The sequence below is a fragment of the Triticum dicoccoides genome, chromosome 1A (genome assembly GCF_002162155.2).
Source record: "Triticum dicoccoides isolate Atlit2015 ecotype Zavitan chromosome 1A, WEW_v2.0, whole genome shotgun sequence".
Lineage (NCBI taxonomy): Eukaryota > Viridiplantae > Streptophyta > Magnoliopsida > Poales > Poaceae > Triticum > Triticum dicoccoides.
In genome coordinates, this window is record NC_041380.1 from 441,007,754 (window position 1) to 441,027,519 (window position 19,766).

Genomic DNA, 19,766 nt, shown 5'->3' on the forward strand with positions numbered 1-19,766 from the left:
CGTCTCCAACGTATCTATAATTTTTTATTGTTCCATGCTATTACATTATCTGTTTTGGATGTTTAATGTGCTTTATTATGCACTTTTATATTATTTTTGGGACTAACCTACTAACCAAAGGCCCAGTGCAAATTGTTGTTTTTTTGCCTATTTCAGTGTTTCGTAGAAAAGGAATATCAAACGGAATCCAAACGGAATGAAACCTTCGGGAGAGTGATTTTTGGAACAAACACAATCCAGGAGACTTGGAGTGGACATCAAGGAAGCATCAAGGAGGCCACGAGGCAGGGAGGTGCGCCCAAGGGGCAGGCGCGCCCCCCACCCACGTGGGCCCCTTGTGGCTCCCCTGACTGACTTCTTTCGCCTATATATACTCATATACCATGAAATCATCCTAGAGCGCCACAAAACCCTATTTCCACCGCCGCAACCTTCTGTACCCAAGAGATCCCATCTTGGGGCCTTTTCCGGAGCTCCGCCGGAGGGGGAGTCAATCACGGAGGGCTTCTACATCAACTCCATAGCCTCTGCGATGATGTGTGAGTAGTTTACCACAGACCCTCGGGTCCATAGTTATTAGCTAGATGGCTTCTTCTCTCTCTTTGGATCTCAATACAAAGTTCTTCTCAATCTTCTTGGAGATCTATTCAATGTAATTCTTTTTGCGGTGTGTTTGTTGAGATCTGATGAATTGTGGGTTTATGATCAAGATTATCTATGAACAATATTTGATTCTTCTCTGAATTCTTTCATGCATGATTTAAATATCTTTGCAAGTCTCTTCAAATTATCAGTTTGGTTTGGCCTACTAGATTGATCTTTCTTGCAATGGGAGAAGTGCTTAGCTTTGGGTTCAATCTTGAAGTGCCCTTTCCCAGTGACAGCAGGGGCAGCAAGGCACGTATTGTATTGTTGCCATTGAGGATAAAAAGATGGGGTTTATATCATATTGCTTGAGTTTATCCCTCTACCTCATGTCATCTTGCCTAATGCGTTACTCTGTTCTTATGAACTTAATACTCTAGATGCATGCTGGATAGTGGTCGATGTGTGGAGTAATAGTAGTAGATGCAGAATCGTTTCGGTCTACTTGTCGCGGACGTGATGCCTATATACATGATCATGCCTAGATATTCTCATAATTATGCACTTTTATATCAATTGCTCGACAGTAATTTGTTCACCCACCGTAATACTGATGCTATTTTGAGAGAAGCCACTAGTGAAACCTATGGCCCCCGGGTCTATTTTCCATCATATAAGTTTCCAATCTATTTTACTTTGCAATCTTTACTTTCAATCTATATCATAAAAATACCAAAAATATTTATCTTATTATCTCTATCAGATCTCACTTTTGCAAGTGGCCGTGAAGGGATTGACAACCCATTTATCACGTTGGTTGCAAGGTTCCTATTTGTTTGTTTAGGTGCGAGGCGACTTGTGTGTAGTCTCCTACTGGATTGATACCTTGGTTCTCAAAAACTGAGGGAAATACTTATGCTACTTTGCTGCATCACCCTTTCCTCTTCAGGGGAAAACCAACGCAGTGCTCAAGAAGTAGCACCTCCCAACAAGCGCTATTGTTTAACGCCCCTAGCTAGGCATAAAACGCGAATAGATCTAAATATTCTCATCTTTGGCATGCAATCCATACGTGACTCTCGTAATAGATTCGTAAGGCAATTTAATTTTGTTTCTAGGGAAGTGTTCCCTGCCTTTCCTTAACGGAATTGAAATCTAATGTTTCCTTCTTTCATATCAATAATTGCACCAATCGTTCTAAGGAAAGGTCTACCAAGAACAATAGGACATGTAAGATTGCAATCTATATCAAGAACAATGAAATCTACGGGCACATAATTCCTATTAGCAACAATCAGAACATCATTAATTCTTCCCATTGGTTTCTTAATAGTGGAATCTGCAAAATGAAAATTTAAAGAACAATCATCAAATTCACGAAAACCTAACACATCTATACCAATATAAAAAGACCCAAAGGGGCAGATCCAATTAATCTCGGCCATCAAATCATGTCAATCCAATGACCTAGATTGCTTCAATGTCGAGCGCTCAACACGTTTAGAGTGCAGTTAATTTCATGCCAGAAATAGTGCTAATCACATAATAACACGCAAATAATATCCTCATTAATATCTGCATGCACTTAATATAGTTCCAAATTAACGTGCATTGCACGTACACATTGACTAGTCACATAAAGTTTTCGAAATCGCGGAAACACTAGCACCCAAATCACACAAAGCATAGCACTCATAATCTTTAATTTTAATCTTAATAGTAGGTTCCCACTCATCATAAAGTTTTCTAGGGATAGAAACCTCCAATTCTAGCTTTTCTTCAAAAGATTTCATCATAGCATCAACGATATGTTTAGTAAAAGCTTTGTTTTGATTATAAGCATGAGGGGAATTAAACATGGATTGCAACAAGGAAATACAATCTATTAAAGAGCAATTATCATAATTAAAGTCCTTGAAATCCAAAAGAGTGGGTTCATTGCTACCTAAAGTTTTGACCTCTCCAATCCCACTTTTATCATTTTTTGTATCAAGATCTAAAAACTCCGAATCATTGGGACGCCTTCTAACTGAAGTTGACTCATATCCAGCCCCATCTTTATCAAGATTTACATTGGAAAACAAAGATTCAATAGCAGTCACATCAATTACTTTCATATCTTCATCCTTATTTTCACGGAAACTAGAAGAACACGCTTTTATAAACCAATCTTTCTTAGCGCGCATCTTAGCGGTTCTTTCTTTGCACTCATGAATGGAAATTATCATGGCTTTGAGAGACTCATTGATATCATGCTTAGGTGGAATAGATCTAAGTTTCAATGAATCAATATCAAGAGAAATTATATCCACGTTCCTAGCCAAATCATCAATCTTAAGTAATTTTTCTTCAATCAAAGCATTAAAATTCTTTTGCGAACTAATAGATTATTTAACACTATTCTCAAAATCAGAGGGCATCTTATTATAATTTCCATGAGAATTTTGTTGGAATTACCATAGTTATTAGAGGAATTACTAGGAAATGGCCTAGGATTAAAATTACCTCTATACGCCAAAATTGTTCCAACCAACAAAATTCACGTCCATAGATTCATTATTGTTTTCAATCAAAGTAGACACATAGCATGCAATTTCAAAAAAAATCCTACAAGCATGCAAGATCTATCTAGGAGATGTGTAGCAGCGAGAGGGGGAGAGTGTGTCCACGTACCCTCGTAGACTGAAAGCGAAAGCGTTAGGTTAACGCGGTTGATGTAGTCGAACGTCTTCATGATCCAACCGATCCAAGTACCGAATGTACGACACCTCCGTGTTCAGCACACGTTCAGCTCGATGACATCCCTCGAACTCTTGATCCAGTAGAGGGTCGAGGGAGAGTTCCGTTAGCACGACGGTGATGGTGATGTGATCCACGCAGGGCTTCGCCTAAACACTACTACGCTATGACTGGAGGAGTAAACTATGGAGCGGGCACTGCACACGGCTAAGAGAACAATTGATGTGCCTTTGGCGTGCCCCCCGCCCCCGTATAAAAAGGATAGGGGGAGGAGGTGGCCGGCCAGGAGGAGGCGCGCCAAGGGGGGAGTCCTACTAGGACTCCACTCCTAGTAGGATTCGCCCCCCCCTTCCTTCCAACTGAGAGGGGGAGAGGGGAAAGAAGGGAGGGGGAGAGGGGAAAGAAGGGAGAGGGAGAAGGAAAGGGGGTCACGCCCCCACCCCTTGTCCAATTCGGATTGGGCAGGGGGAGGCACACGCCACTCTTGTGGCCTGCCTCCCTCTCTCCACTATGGCCCATGAGGCCCATTAACTTTCCGGAGGGGTTCCGGTAACCTCCCGGTACTCCGAAAAATCCCCGAACCTCTTCGGAACCATTCCGGTGTGTGTGTGTATATAACCTTCCAATATATCAATCTTTACCTCTCGACCATTTTGAGACTCCTCATCATGTCCATTATCTCATCCGGGACTCCGAACAAGCTTCGGTCACCAAAACACATAGCTCATAATACAAAGCGTCATCGAACGTTAAGCGTGCGGACCCTACGGGTTTGAGAACTATGTAGACATGACCGAGACACATCTCTGGTCAATAACCAATAGCAGAACCTGGATGGTCATATTGGTTCCTACATATTCTGCGAAGATCTTTATCGGTCAAACCGCATAGCAACATACGTCATTCCCTTTGCCGTCGGTATGTTACTTGCCTGAGATTCGATCGTCGGTATCATCATACCTAGTTCAATCTCGTTACCGGCAAGTCTCTTTACTCGTTCCGTTATACATCATCCCGCAACTAACTCATTAGTCACATTGCTTGCAAGGCTTATAGTGATGTGCATTACCGAGAGGGCCCAGAGATACCTCTCAATACTTGGAGTGACAAATCCTAATCTTGATCTATGCCAACCCAACACACACCTACACCTGTAGAGCATCTTTATAATCACCCAGGTATGTTGTGATGTTTGATAGCACACAAGGTGTTCCTCTGGTATTCGGAAGTTGCATAATCTCATAGTCAGAGGAATATATATAAGTCATGAAGAAAGCAATAGCAATAAAACTAAACGATCATTATGATAAGCTAACGGATGGGTCTTGTCCATCACATCATTCTCTAATGATGTGATCCCGTTCATCAAATGACAACACATGTCTATGGTCGGGAAACTTAACCTGCTTTGATTAACGATCTAGTCAAGTAGAGGCATACTAGGGACACTCTGTTTTGTCTATGTATTCACACGTGTACTAAGTTTCTGGTTAATACAATTCTAGCATGAATAATAAACATTTATCATGATATAAGGAAATATAAATAACAAATTTATTATTGCCTCTAGGGCATATTTCCTTCAGTCTCCCACTTGCACTACAGTCAATAATCTAGATTACATAGTAATGATTCTAACACCCATGGAGTCTTGGTGTTGATCATGTTTTGCTCGTGAAAGAATCTTAGTCAATGGGTCTGCAACATTCAGATCCGTATGTATTTTGCAAATCTCTATGTCTCCCTCCATGACTTGATCGCGGATGGAATTGAAGCGTCTCTTCATGTGTTTGGTTCTCTTGTGAAATCTAGATTCCTTCGCCAAGGCAATTGCTCCAGTATTGTCACTAAATATTTTCATTGGACCCGATGCACTAGGTATTACACCTAGATAGGATATGAACTCCTTCATCCAGACTCCCTCATTTGCTGCTTCCGAAGCAGCTATGTACTCCGCTTCACACATAGATCCCGCCACGACGCTCTTCTTGGAACTGCACCAACTTAAAGCTCCACCATTCAATATAAATACGTATCTGGTTTGCGACTTTGAGTCATCTGTATCAGTGTCAAAGCTTGCATCGACGTAACCAGTTACGACAAGCTCTTTGTCACCTCCATAAATGAGAAACATATCCTTAGTCCTTTTCAGGTATTTCAAGATGTTCTTGACCGTTGTCCAGTGATCTACTCCTGTATTACTTTGGTACCTCCTTGCTAGACTTATAGCAAGGCACACATCAGGTCTGGTACATAGCATTGCATACATGATAGAACCTATGGCTGAAGCATAGGGAATGACTTTCATTTTCTCTCTATCTTCTACAGTGGTCGGGCATTGAGTCTCACTCAACTTCACACCTTGTAACACATGCAAGAACCCTTTCTTTGACTGATCCATTTTGAACTTCTTCAAAACTTTCTTGAGGTATGTGCTTTGTGGAAGTCCAATTAAGCGTCATGATTTATCTCGATAGATCTTGATGCCCAATTAATAAGCAGCTTCACTGAGGTCTTTCATTGAAAAATCCTTATTCAAGTATCCTTTTATGCTATCCAGAAATTATGTATTATTTCCAATCAACAATATGTCATCCACATATAATCCTATATACTTAAGAAGTTCACCCCCACTACTTGATTTATCTCAACATGTAGCATAGACACATCAGCATCCAATCACGCCAAGCCATGTCACACCTCCTCAGGTCATTTTCCCTGAAATGAAAAACAAAATCTATTCCCATGATTCCCCATGCCCCACGCCTGCACATAATGACGACATCAGCCTTCGGTTACTAGGGCACCCACCAGCCACCACAAGAAGCTGTTGTGTACAGAATACACATCTTCTAAAGCATTAGCGTAATTAACTCTCCCACCGAGTTCCTGAATTAACTCCATTATCCATTGATTTCCATAACTTTCTATTCATCTTCTCCACCGAGTAACTGATGCAGCGGTTCTCCCCTTTAAGCTTCCATCTCCGCTTAGATGGATCCCTGATACGTCTCCAACGTATCTATAATTTTTTATTGTTCCATGCTATTATATTATCAACCATGGATGTTTTATATGCATGTACATGCTATTTTATATGATTTTTGGGACTAACCTATTAACCCAGAGCCCAGTGCCAGTTTCTGTTTTTTCCTTGTTTTAGAGTATCACAGAAAAGGAAAATCAAACGGAGTCCAATTGACCTGAAACTTCACAGAACTTATTTTTGGAAAGGAAGCAATCCAGAAGACTTGGGGTCTACGTAAGGGAAGCAACGAGGAAGGCACGAGGCACGGGGGCGCGCCCACCCCCTGGGCACGCCCTCCACCCTTGTGGGCCCCTCGTGGATCCCCTGACGTACTTCTTCCTCCTATATATATCCATATACCCTATAAACATCCAAGAGCACAAACAGATCGGGAGTTCCACCGCCAGAAGCCTTCGTAGCCACCAAAAGCCAATCTAGACCCGTTCCGGCACCCTGCCGGAGGGGGAATCCCTCTCCGGTGGCCATCTTCATCATCCTGGTGCTCTTCATGACGAGGAGGGAGTAGTTCTCCCTCGGGGATGAGGGTATGTACCAGTAGCTATGTGTTTGATCTCTCTCTCTCTCTCTCGTGTTCTTGAGGTGGTACGATCTTGATGTATCGCGAGCTTTGCTATTATAGTTGGATATTATGATGTTTTCTCCCCCTCTACTCTCTTGTAAAGAACTGAGTTTTCTCTTTGAAGTTATCTTTGAGTCTTTAAAGATTTGAGAACACTTGATGTATGTCTTGCTGTGCATATCTGTGGTGACAATGGGATACCACGTGATTCACTTGATGTATGTTTTGGTGATCAACTTGCGGGTTCCACCCATGAACCAATGCATAGGGGTTGGCACACGTTCTCGTCGTGATCAACTTGTGTGATGCATATCGTATAATCATACCCACGAATACTTGAGGTGACATTGGAGTATCTAGGTGACATTAGGGTTTTGGTTGATTTATGTCTTAAGGTGTTATTCTAGTACGAACTCTAGGGCTGTTTGTGACATTTATAGGAATAGCCCAATAGATTGATTGGAAAGAATAACTTTGAGGTGGTTTCATACCCTACCATAATCTCTTCGTTTGTTCTCCGCTATTAGTGACTTTGGAGTGACTCTTTGTTGCATGTTGAGGGATAGTTATGTGATCCAGTTATGTTATTATTGTTGAGAGGACTTGCACTAGTGAAAGTATGAACCCTAGGCCTTGTTTCAACACATTGCAATACCATTTACGCTCACTTTTATCATTAGTTACCTTGCTGTTTTTATAATTTCAGATTACAAAAACATTTATCTACTATCCATATACCACTTGTATCACCATCTCTTCGCCGAACTAGTGCACCTATACAATCTACCATTGTATTGAGTTTGTTGGGGACACAAGAGACTCTTTGTTATTTGGTTGCAGGGTTGCTTGAGAGAGACCATCTTCATCCTATGCCTCCTACGGATTGATAAACCTTAGGTCATCCACTTGAGGGAAATTTGCTACTGTCCTACAAACCTCTGCACTTGGAGGCCCAACAACGTCTACAAGAAGAAGGTTGTGTAGTAGACATCAAGCTCTTTTCTGGCGCCGTTGCCGGGGAGGTTAGCGCTCGAAGGTATATCTTTAGATCTTGCAATTGAGTCTTTTAGTTTCTTGTTTTATCACTAGTTTAGTTTATCAAATAAAATTACAAAAAAATGGAATTAAGGTTACCTCATATGCTTCATCTTTTTAATATCTATCATGAAAATAAGGATTCCGATAATTGTGCTCAAGTGCTAGAAGAAGAATGCATTAGAATGTTTGGCACTAAATCTTTGAATGATGAGCATGATTGCAATGTTGTTAGTATGAATTCCTTTAATATCTATGATGCTAATGATATGCAAAGCCACAAGCTTGGGGAAGCTATGTTTGATGAAGATGATATTTTTGTCCCCCAAGTTTTGATGAGCAAATTTATTATGATGAAAGCATGCCTCCTATCTATGATGATTATTGTGATGACACGTATGCTTTAAATAACAATGATAACCATGAAACTTGTCATCTTGATCTTAATTTGCAATCACATGATAATCATTTTGTTGAGTTTGCTCCCACTATTATTCGTGAGAAGAATTTTGCTTATGTGGAGAGTAGTAAAATTTCTATGCTTGTAGATCATGAAAAGAATGCTTTAGGTGCTGGTTATATTGTTGAATTCATTCATGATTCTACTGAAAATTATTATGAGGGAGGAATATATGCTTGTAGGAATTGCAATAATATCAAGTTTCCTCTCTATATGCTTAAAGTTTTGAAGTTATGCTTATTTTACCTTCCGATGCAAGTTGATTCTTGTTCCCACAAGTTGTTTGCTCACAAAATACCTATGCATAGTAAGTGGGTTAGACTTAAATGTGCTAGTTATATTCTTCATGATGCTCTCTTTATGTTTCAATTCTTATCTTTTATGTGGGCATCATTGAAATCATCATGCCTAGCTAGGGGTGTTAAACGATAGCGTTTGTTGGGAGGCAACCCAACTTTATTTTTGTTCCTACTTTTTTTCTACTGTTTAGTAATAAATAATTCATCTAGCCTCTGTTTATATGTGGTTTTATGTGTTTAATTAGTGTTTGTGCCAATTAGAACCTTTGGGAAGACTTGGGTGAAGTCTTTGCGATCATGCTGTAAAAAACAGAAATTTTAGCGCTCATGAGATTTTCTGACATTTTTTATTGGAGAGTGCTATTTAGTTAATTATTTTTTAAGATTATTAATAGATAAATTCCTCAGGTCCACCAATTTATTTGAGAATTTTATGAGTTCCAGAAGTATACGTTTGATCCAGATTACTACAGACTGTTCTGTTTTTGACAGATTCTGTTTTTCGTGTGTTGTTTGCTTATTTTAATGAATCTATGGCTAGTAAAAGAGTTTATAAACCATAGAGAAGTTGTAATACAGTAGATTTAACACCAATATAAATAAAGAATGAGTTCATTACAGTACCTTGAAGTGGTGTTTTGTTTTCTTTCGCTTACGAGTTTTCTGTTAAGTTTTGTGTTGTGAAGTTTTCAAGTTTTGGGTGAAGATTCGATGGACTATGGAATAAGGAGTGGCAAGAACCTAATCTTGGGTATTACCAAGGCACCCCAAGGTAATATTCAAGGACAACCAAAAACCTAAGCTTGGGGATGCCCCGGAAGGCATCCCCTCTTTCGTCTTCGTTCATCGGTAACTTTACTTGGAGCTATATTTTTATTTACCACATGATATGTGTTTTGCTTGGAGCATCAATTTATTTTGTTAGAATTTGCTTGCTTTCATTTAGAACAATGTTTTGCATCTTTTATTTCAATAAAAGTGGCATTGATAGCCTTTACTATGCCTAATTTACAAGTCCACATGTTGCTGTTTGAAAACAGAAAGTTTACCGCTGTTGCAATAATTCCCTAGAAAAGTAAGAATGTGATAAAATGTTGAAACCTTTTGAATACTAAGCTCTGATAAATTTACTACAGTTGGAATTTTCTTTCATAATTTTTGGAGTTAGGTAAGTATGGATCTAGCTGCATTCTTTACAGACTGTCCTGTTTAGGCAGATTGCTGTTATGCTTGCATTGTTTGCACATGTTTGTTTCCTTAATGATTCTATTCAAGGATAGGACTATTAAATATGCAGAGGCATTTAGTATTCAATGTTGAATAATAATTTTTGTGATTTGCTATAGTAGAGGATGATAAGAGTTTTGCATTGATTTATACTAACTTATCTCACAAGTCCTTGTTGAGTTTTGTGTGGATGAAGCTTTTGAGATTTAGGGAGACCGTGATATGAGAGGAATTAAGGAGACACAAAATCTAAATCTTGGGGATGCCCAAGGCATCCCAAGATAATATTTCAAGATGTCTCAAGCGTCTAAGCTTGGGGATGCCCCGGTTGGCATCCCACCTTTCTTCTTCAACAACTATCGGTTAGTTTCGGTTGATCCTGAGTTTTTGCTTCTTCACATGATGTTTGCCATTCTTAGAATGTCATTTTATTTTGCTTTGCTTGCTGTTTGAATAAAATACCAAGATCTGAAATTATTAAATGTTAGATAGTCTTCACATAGCTAAATAATTATTTAACTACTCATTGATCTTCACTTATATCTTTCGGAGTAGTCTGTTGTTGCTCTAGCGCTTCACTTATATCTTTTTAGAGCACGGTGGTGGTTTTATTTTGTAGAAATATATGAACTCCCATGCTTCACTCATATCATTTTGAGAGTCTTTAGAATAGCATGGTAGTTTGCTTTGGTTATGAAACTAGTCCTAATATGATGGGCATCCAAGAGGGATATAATAAAAACTTTCATATAAAGTGCATTGAATACTATGAGAAGTTTGATACTTGATGATTGTTTTGAGATATGAAGATGGTGATATTAGAGTCATGCTAGTTGAGTAGTTGTGAATTTGAGAAATACTTGTGTTGAAGTTTGTGATTCCCATAGCATGCACGTATGGTGAACCTTTATGTGATGAAGTCGGAGCATGATTTATTTATTGATTGTCTTCCTTATGAGTGGCGGTCGGGGACGAGTGATGGTCTTTTCCTACCAACCTATCCCCCTAGGAGAATGCATGTAGTACTTTGCTTCGATAACTAATAGATTTTTGTAATAAGTATGTCAGTTCTTTATTACTAATGTTGAGTCCATGGATTATACGCACTCTCACCCTTCCACCATTGCTAGCCTCTCTAGTACCGCGCAACTTTCGCCGGTACCTTAAACCCACCATATACCTTCCTCAAAACAGCCACCATACCTACCTATTATGGCGTTTCCATAGCCATTCCGAGATATATTTCCATGCAACTTTCCACTGTTTCGTTATTATGACACGCTTCATCATTGTCATATTGCTTTGCATGATCATGTAGTTGACATCGTATTTGTGGCAAAGCCACCGTTCATAATTCTTCCATACATCTCACTCTTGAGTCATTGCACATCCCGGTACACCGCCAGAGGCATTCATATAGAGTTACATCTTGTTCTAAGTATCGAGTTGTAATTCATGAGTTGTAAGTAAATAAAAGTGTGATGATCATCATTACTAGAGCATTGTCCCAGTGAGGAAAGGATGATGGAGACTATGATTCCCCCATAAGTCGGGATGAGACTCCGGACGAAAAAAAGAGGCCAAAGAAGCCCAAATAAAAAAAGAGGCCATAAAAAAAGAGAAGTCCCAAATAAAAAAATAAAAAAATAAAAAAATGAGAGAAAAAGAGAGAAGGGACAATGCTACTATCCTTTTACCACACTTGTGCTTCAAAGTAGCACCATGATCTTCATGATAGAGAGTCTCCTATGATATCACTTTCATATACTAGTGGGAATCTTTCATTATAGAACTTGGCTTGTATATTCCAATGATGGGCTTCCTCAAAATGCCCTAGGTCTTCGTGAGCAAGCAAGTTGGATGCACACCCACTTAGTTTCTTTTTGAGCTTTCATACACATATAGCTCTAGTGCATTCGTTGCATGGCAATCCCTACTCACTCACATTGATATCTATTGATGGGCAATCCCTACTCACTCACATCCGTTGATACGCCTAGTTGATGTGAGGCTATCTTCTCCCTTTTTTTGTCTTCTTCACAACCACCATTCTATTCCACCTATAGTGCTATGTCCATGGCTCACGCTCATGTATTGCGTGAAGATTGAAAAAGTTTGAGAACATCAAAAGTATGAAACAATTGCTTGGCTTGTCATCGGGGTTGTGCATGATTTAAATATGTTGTGTGGTGAAGATGGAGCATAGCCAGACTATATGATTTTGTAGGGATAGCTTTCTTTGGCCATGTTATTTTGAGAAGACATGATTACTTAGTTAGTATGCTTGAAGTATTATTATTTCTATGTCAATATTAAACTTTTGTCTTGCATCTTATGGATCTGAATATTCTTGCCACAATAAAGAGAATTACATGGATAAATATGTTAGGTAGCATTCCACATCAAAAATTCTGTTTTTATCATTTACCTACTCGAGGACGAGTAGGAATTAAGCTTGGGGATGCTGATACATCTCCAACGTATCTATAATTTTTGATTGTTCCATGCTATTATATTATCAACCTTGGATGTTTTATATGCATTTACATGCTATTTTATATGATTTTAGGGACTAACCTATTAACCCAGAGCCCAGTGCCAGTTTCTGTTTTTCCTTGTTTAAGAGTATCGCAGAAAAGGAAAATCAAACGGAGTCCAATTGACCTAAAACTTCACGGAACTTATTTTTGGAACGGAAACAATCCAGAAGACTTGGGGTCTACGTAAGGGAAGCAACGAGGAAGGCACGAGGCAGGGGGGCGCCCTCCCCCTTGTGGGCCCCTCGTGGCTCCCCTGACATACTTCTTCCTCCTATATATATCCATATACCCTAAAAACATCCAAGAGCACAATAGATCGGGAGTTCCGCCGCCCGAAGCCTCCGTAGCCACCGAAAGCCAATTTAGACCCATTCCGGCACCCTGCCGGAGGGGGAATCCCTCTCCGGTGGCCATCTTCATCATCCCGGTGCTCTCCATGATGATGAGGGAGTAGTTCTCCCTCGGGGCTTCGGGTATGTACCAGTAGCTATGTGTTTGATCTCTTCCTCTCGTGTTCTTGAGGTGGCACGATCTTGATGTATCGCGAGCTTTGCTATTATAGTTGGATCTTCTGATGTTTTCTCCCCCCTCTACTCTCTTGTAATGAATTGAGTTTTCTCTTTGAGGTTATCTTATCGGATTGAGTCTTTAAAGATTTGAGAACACTTGATGTATGTCTTGTCGTGCGTATCTGTGGTGACAACGGGATACCATGTGATTCACTTGATGTATGTTTTGGTGATAAACTTGCGGGTTCCACCCATGAACCTATGCATAGGGGTTGGCACACGTTCTCGTCGTGATTCCCTGGTAGAAACATTGGGGCACTCTTTGAGGTTCTATGTGTTGGTTGAATAGATGAATCTGAGATTGTGTGATGCATATCGTCAATGTTGGGGATATCGCTTATCAGGAACTTATCGGATGACCTATGATAAGGGGTAAATCGTCTAGTTTGTCGGCATATCAGCCAATTTATCGCCATATCGGCTGATTTATCGGCCGATTTATCTTATCGGTCGGACACCGGTAAGCGATAAATCGGCTGATTTATCGGAATATCGGAAGATATCTTGAACAATGCATATCGTATAATCATACCCACGGATACTTGAGGTGACATTGGAGTATCTTGGTGACATTAGGGTTTTGGTTGATTTGTGTCTTAAGGTGTTATTCTGGTATGAACTCTAGGGCTGTTTGTGACATTTATAGGAATAGCCCAACGGATTGATTGGAAAGAATAACTTTGAGGTGGTTTCATACCCTACCATAATCTCTTCGTTTGTTCTCCGGTATTAGTGACTTTGGAGTGACTCTTTGTTGCATGTTGAGGGATAGTTATGTGATCCAATTATGTTATTATTGTTGAGAGGACTTGCACTAGTGAAAGTATGAACCCTAGGCCTTGTTTCAACACATTGCAATACCGTTTATGCTCACTTTTATCATTAGTTACCTTGCTGTTTTTATAATTTCAGATTACAAAAACCTTTATCTACTATCCATATACCACTTGTATCACCATCTCTTCGCCGAACTAGTGCACCTATACAATCTACCATTGTATTGGGTGTGTTGGGGACACAAGAGACTCTTTGTTATTTGGTTGCAGGGTTGCTTGAGAGAGACCATCTTCATCCTACGCCTCCTATGGATTGATAAACCTTAGGTCATCCACTTGAGGGAAATTTGGAGGCCCAACAATGTCTACAAGAAGAAGGTTGTGTAGTAGACCTCAATCCCCCTTGCTGTGGCTGGTCGGACTGAGGTGAGGTTCCCCTCTCGATGCAGCGCCCACCTCTGCCGGTGCCATCGACTGCCTCCCCTCCCCCGCCCCCATGGCAGTCCTTGGTGGCCTCTGCCGGACACCGCTTCGTCCCTCGCTCCCCGCAGACGATGGAATAGAGAATACATGGAGAGGATGTTGCAACATGCGGTGGTTGATTTGTGGTCGTCTTACTCCACCAACATCACCTGCACCAAAGGTGGGTGCTCTCCCTCCTCAATCTTCTCAGATCTGACTACTTTTTTGAGTTAGGTTGGATTGAAAAGTCTGATTTGTTTGTTGTAGGAGCCACTTTTTGGAAGGAAGCTCTGTTCGGTCTCCATCCACCTCCTGCTAGCAGCAAGTCCGGTTAGTCTCTCATGTCCACAATCCTCGCAACCTCAAGAACTGTCGGCAAGAATATGTCGAGATATGATAGATCAACCTCAACTAACAATTTCCTAATTTTTTTCAGATCTTAGAGTATTGTTTGTATAGCTTCTGTAATATTTTGCTTTGAATCGATGCATATGGATTTTTGTGCATTACTCGCTATGGCTCTGTGTTGCTTACTAATCAACCCATCAGCCTTTTCAGACTTGGATATTTGTCATGTTGATGAGCTTGCTTTCATGTCTTTTGCCAAAGCAACACCCATGAAAAGTTAATCAGATGTACTAACTCGTGCAATTGTTTTCTAGGATGTGGAGTTGTAGTGTCAATAACTCTACCTACTGATCAACAATAAATGATCTGTTCAATGAAAAGTTTCTTTCATTAGAATGTTCTAGGCATTTTTGTTTTCGAATCTTGAACTAGTAGCAAAATGTTTTAGATAATATCCTCTCTTCATTTCTTATATTGAATAGTTAATGATAAATCCAGCCACATTTCTCTCTACTATGCTTATTGATACAAGCTTTGTATTTTTGGAACACAAATGTTTTACCTTCGACAATGCCATCCAAGCATCAGCTCCCTATATTTTGCTATTTTTTTTTAAAGTTCGTACTCTACTGTAGTTTTTTTTATCATGAACTAATTGAGGTTTTCTCTATAACTAGCGCTTTTTATACAACTCTGACCTCTACTTTTTTTCCTTGGTGTAGATTATCATCTTTCTTCTACGATGTTACAGATATACTATTTGAGCATTGCTTCCTTTGGTTCCATTGCTCCAGTTTTTATGGCATGACATTAGAGCCATGTAATAAAGGAATTCTGATATCAGTTGAAACCCAACTCTGATGACATAGTAGATACAAATTGCATTGGGATTTAGATATACCAGTTAGGAGTTTAATTATTTGTCATGCCTCTTGAATATAAAAGCTATCATAATTTTCATTGATGGAGCATGTATGAGTGTAATTATTGCATTATGCGGATGTAAAATTTATGATGAATGAATAAAGTTGCTTCACTTGGAAATATTAAATATGAACACGGTTATGGTTACATTTTTTCTACTATTTGTCAATCCCATTTTGTCCGGCACCCAACATTGTATAATTTTCATTATACACAGTCTATCTTTGTAGATGTTTGGTGAGTTCATCTATTAAAGAGATAATCAGTATTCAAGTCCACATGAAAACTGACTTGAAAAAGGTGATTTTCCATTGGTAAAGCAAATATTTACGGTAAGTTGTACACGGATGTCCCCGCAGCAACACGCGATAAGTCATCTAGAAGTTTTTGTTCAAGTACCAACTTATCAACGACTCCAATTTATGTTCTTTATTGCAATTATGATCTCAATACAAACCTATAGTGTGTTAAAATATATTCATGAAATGGATCCAGTTTTTGTTCGTTGGTGCACTTATGATCTCGATAGAAAGGTACAATGTGCACTAAAGTTGAATGGATCAGTTTATACGTATTTTCCTATTTTCAGTTAACATATTGTTCAACATTTGTCCATGTGTATTTTCAACTTTTCAATTATCATATTGTCCGTCCAAACATTCGTCTTCTATGGAAAAAAATAATCTAAATATATTGCATCCAATTCCCGCCGCAACGCGTGGGGTATTATCTAGTATTAGAAATGCTACAGAGCTCCCACTCACTTTCTCGTAAATACAGGCTTCTCCAAAAGTCTGTATTAAACCATATGCTTTTATCACACTATCAAAGCATTTATTCCAACTCCGAGATGCTTGCACCTGTCCATAAATGGATCGCTGGAGTTTGCACACTTTGTTAGCACCTTTAGGATCGACAAAACCTTCTGGTTGCATCATATACAACTCTTCTTTAAGATATCCATTAAGGAATGCAGTTTTGACATCCATTTGCCAAATTTCACAATCATAAAATGCGGCAATTGCTAACATGATTCGGACAAACTTATCCATCGCTACGGGTGAGAAGGTCTCATCGTAGTCAACACCTTGAACTTGTCGAAAACCTTTCACAACAAGTCAAGCTTTGTAGACAGTAACATTACCGTCAGCATCAGTCTTCTTCTTGAAGATCCATTTATTCTCAATGGCTTGCCGATCATCGGGCAAGTCAACCAAAGTCCACACTCTGTTCTCATACGTGGATCCCATCTCAGATTTCATGGCCTCAAGCCATTTCGCGGAATTTGGGCTCATCATCGCTTCCTCATAGTTTGTAGGTTCGTCATGGTCAAGTAACATGACCTCCAGAATAGCATTACTGTACCACTCTGGTGCGGACCATACTCTACTTGACCTACATGTTCGGTAGTCACTTGATCTGAAGTTTCATGATCATCATCATTAGCTTCCTCACTAATTGGTGTAGGAATCATTGGAACTGATTTCTGTGATGAACTACTTTCCAATTCGGGAGAAGGTACAATTACCTCATCAAGTTCTACTTTCCTCCCACTCACTTCTTTCGAGAGAAACTCCTTCTCTAGAAAGGATCCATTCTTAGCAATGAATATCTTGCCTTTGGATCTGTGATAGAAGGTGTACCCAACAGTTTCCTTTGGGTATCATGTGAAGACACATTTCTCCGATGTGGGTTCGAGCTTATCAGGTAGAAGCCTTTTTACATAAGCATCGCAGCCCCAAACTTTTAGAAATGACAGCCTAGTTTCTTGTTAAACCATAGTTCATATGGTGTCGTGTCAACGGATTTAGATGGTGCCCTATTTAACGTGAATGCAGCCGTCTCTAAAGCATAACCCCAAAACGATAGTGGTAAATCGGTAAGAGACATCATAGACCGCACCATATCTAATAAAGTACGGTTACGACGTTCGGACACACCATTGTGCTGTGGTGTTCCAGGTGGCGTGAGTTGTGAAACTATTCCACATTGTTTCAAATGAAGACCAAACTCATAACTCAAATATTCACCTCCATGATAAGATCGTACAAACTTTATTTTCTTATTAAGATGATTTTCCACTTCACTCTGAAATTCTTTGAACTTGTCAAATGTTTCAGACTTATGTTTCATTAAGTGAATATACCCATATCTGCTCAAATCATCTGTGAAGGTCAGAAAATAACGATACCCGCCGCGAGCCTCAACACTCATCGGACCACATACATCAGTATGTATTATTTCCAATAAGTTAGTGGCTCGCTCCATTGTTCTGGAGAACAGAGTCTTAGTCATCTTGCCCATGAGGCATGGTTTGTAAGCATCAAGTGATTCATAATCAAGTGATTCCAAAAGTCCATCAACATGGAGATTCTTCATGCACTTTACACCAATATGACCTAAACGGCAGTGCCACAAATAAGTTGCACTATCATCATTAACTTTGCATCTTTTGGCTTATATATTATGAATATGTGTATCACTACAACCAAGATTCAACAAAAATAGACCACTCATCAAGGGTGCATGACCATAAAAGATATTACTCATATAAATAGAACAACCATCATTCTCTGATTTAAATAAATAATTGTCTCACATCAAACAAGATCCATATATAATGTTCATGCTCAGTGCTGGCACCAAATAACAATTAGTCAGGTCTAAAACTATTCCCGACAATAGATGTAGAGGTAGCGTGCCGACGGCGATCACATCAACCTTGGAACAATTTCTGACACGTATCATCACCTCGTCCTTAGCCAATCTTCGCTTAATCCGTAGCCCATGTTTTGAGTTGCAAATATGAGCAACAGAACCAGTATCAAATACCCAGGCGCTGCTATGAGCATTAGTAAGGTACACATCAATAACATGTATATCAAATATATACCTTTCACTTTGCCATCCTTATTATCCACCAAATACTTGGGGCAGTTCTGATTCTAGTGACCATTCCCTTTGCAGTAGAAGCACTCAGTTTCAGGCTTAGGTCCAGACTTGGGTTTCTTCCCTTGAGCAGCAACTTGCTTGCTATTCTTCTTGAAGTTCCTATTCTTCCCTTTGCCTTTTTTCTTGAACCAGTGGTCTTGTTAACCATCAACACTTGATGCTCCTTCTTGATTTCTACCTCCATAGCCTTTAGCATCGCGAAGAGCTCAGGAATTGTCTTTTCCATCCCTTGCATATTATAGTTCATCACAAAGCCCTTATAGCTTGGTGGCAGTGATTGAAGAACTATGTCAATGACACTATCATCAGGAATATTAACTCCCAGCTCAGTCAAGTGGTTATGGTACCCAGACATTCTGAGTATGTGTTCACTGACAGAACTATTCTCCTCCATTTTCCATCTGTAGAACTTGTTGGAGACTTCATATCTCTCAACTCGGGCATTTTCTTGAAATATTAACTTCAACTCCTGGAACATCTTATATGCTCCATGACGTTCAAAACGTCTTTGAAGTACCGAGTCTAAGCCGTAAAGCATGGCACACTGAACTATCGAGTAGTCATCAGCCTTAGTCTGCGAGACATTCATAACGTCCGAAGTTGCTCCTGCAGCGGGTCTTGCACCTAGCGGTGCTTCCAGGATGTAATTCTTCTGTGCGGCAATGAGGATAATCCTCAAGTTACGGGCCAATCCGTGTAGTTGCTACCATCATCTTTCAACTTAGCTTTCGCTAGGAATGCATTAAAATTCAAGGGAACGGTAGCACGGGCCAATTATCTACAACAACATAGATATGCAAAAACTATCAGCACTAAGTTCATGATAAATGAAAGTTCAATTAATCATATTACTTAAGAACTCACACTTAGATAGACATCCCTCTAGTCATCTAAATGATCACGTGATCCATATCAACTAAACCATGTCCGATCATCACATGAGATGGAGAAGTTTTCAATGGTGAACATCTCTATGTTGATCATATCTACTATATGATTCATGTTCGACCTTTCGGTCTCGGTGTTCCGAGGCCATATCTTCATATGCTAGGCTCATCAAGTTTAACCCGAGTTCTGCACGTGCAAAACTGCCTTGCACCCATTGTATGTGAACGTAGAGCTTATCACACCCGATCATCACGTGGTGTCTCGGCACGACGAACTGTAGCAATGGTGCATACTCAGGGAGAACACTTATACCTTGAAATTTAGTGAGGGATCATCTTATAATGCTACCGCCAT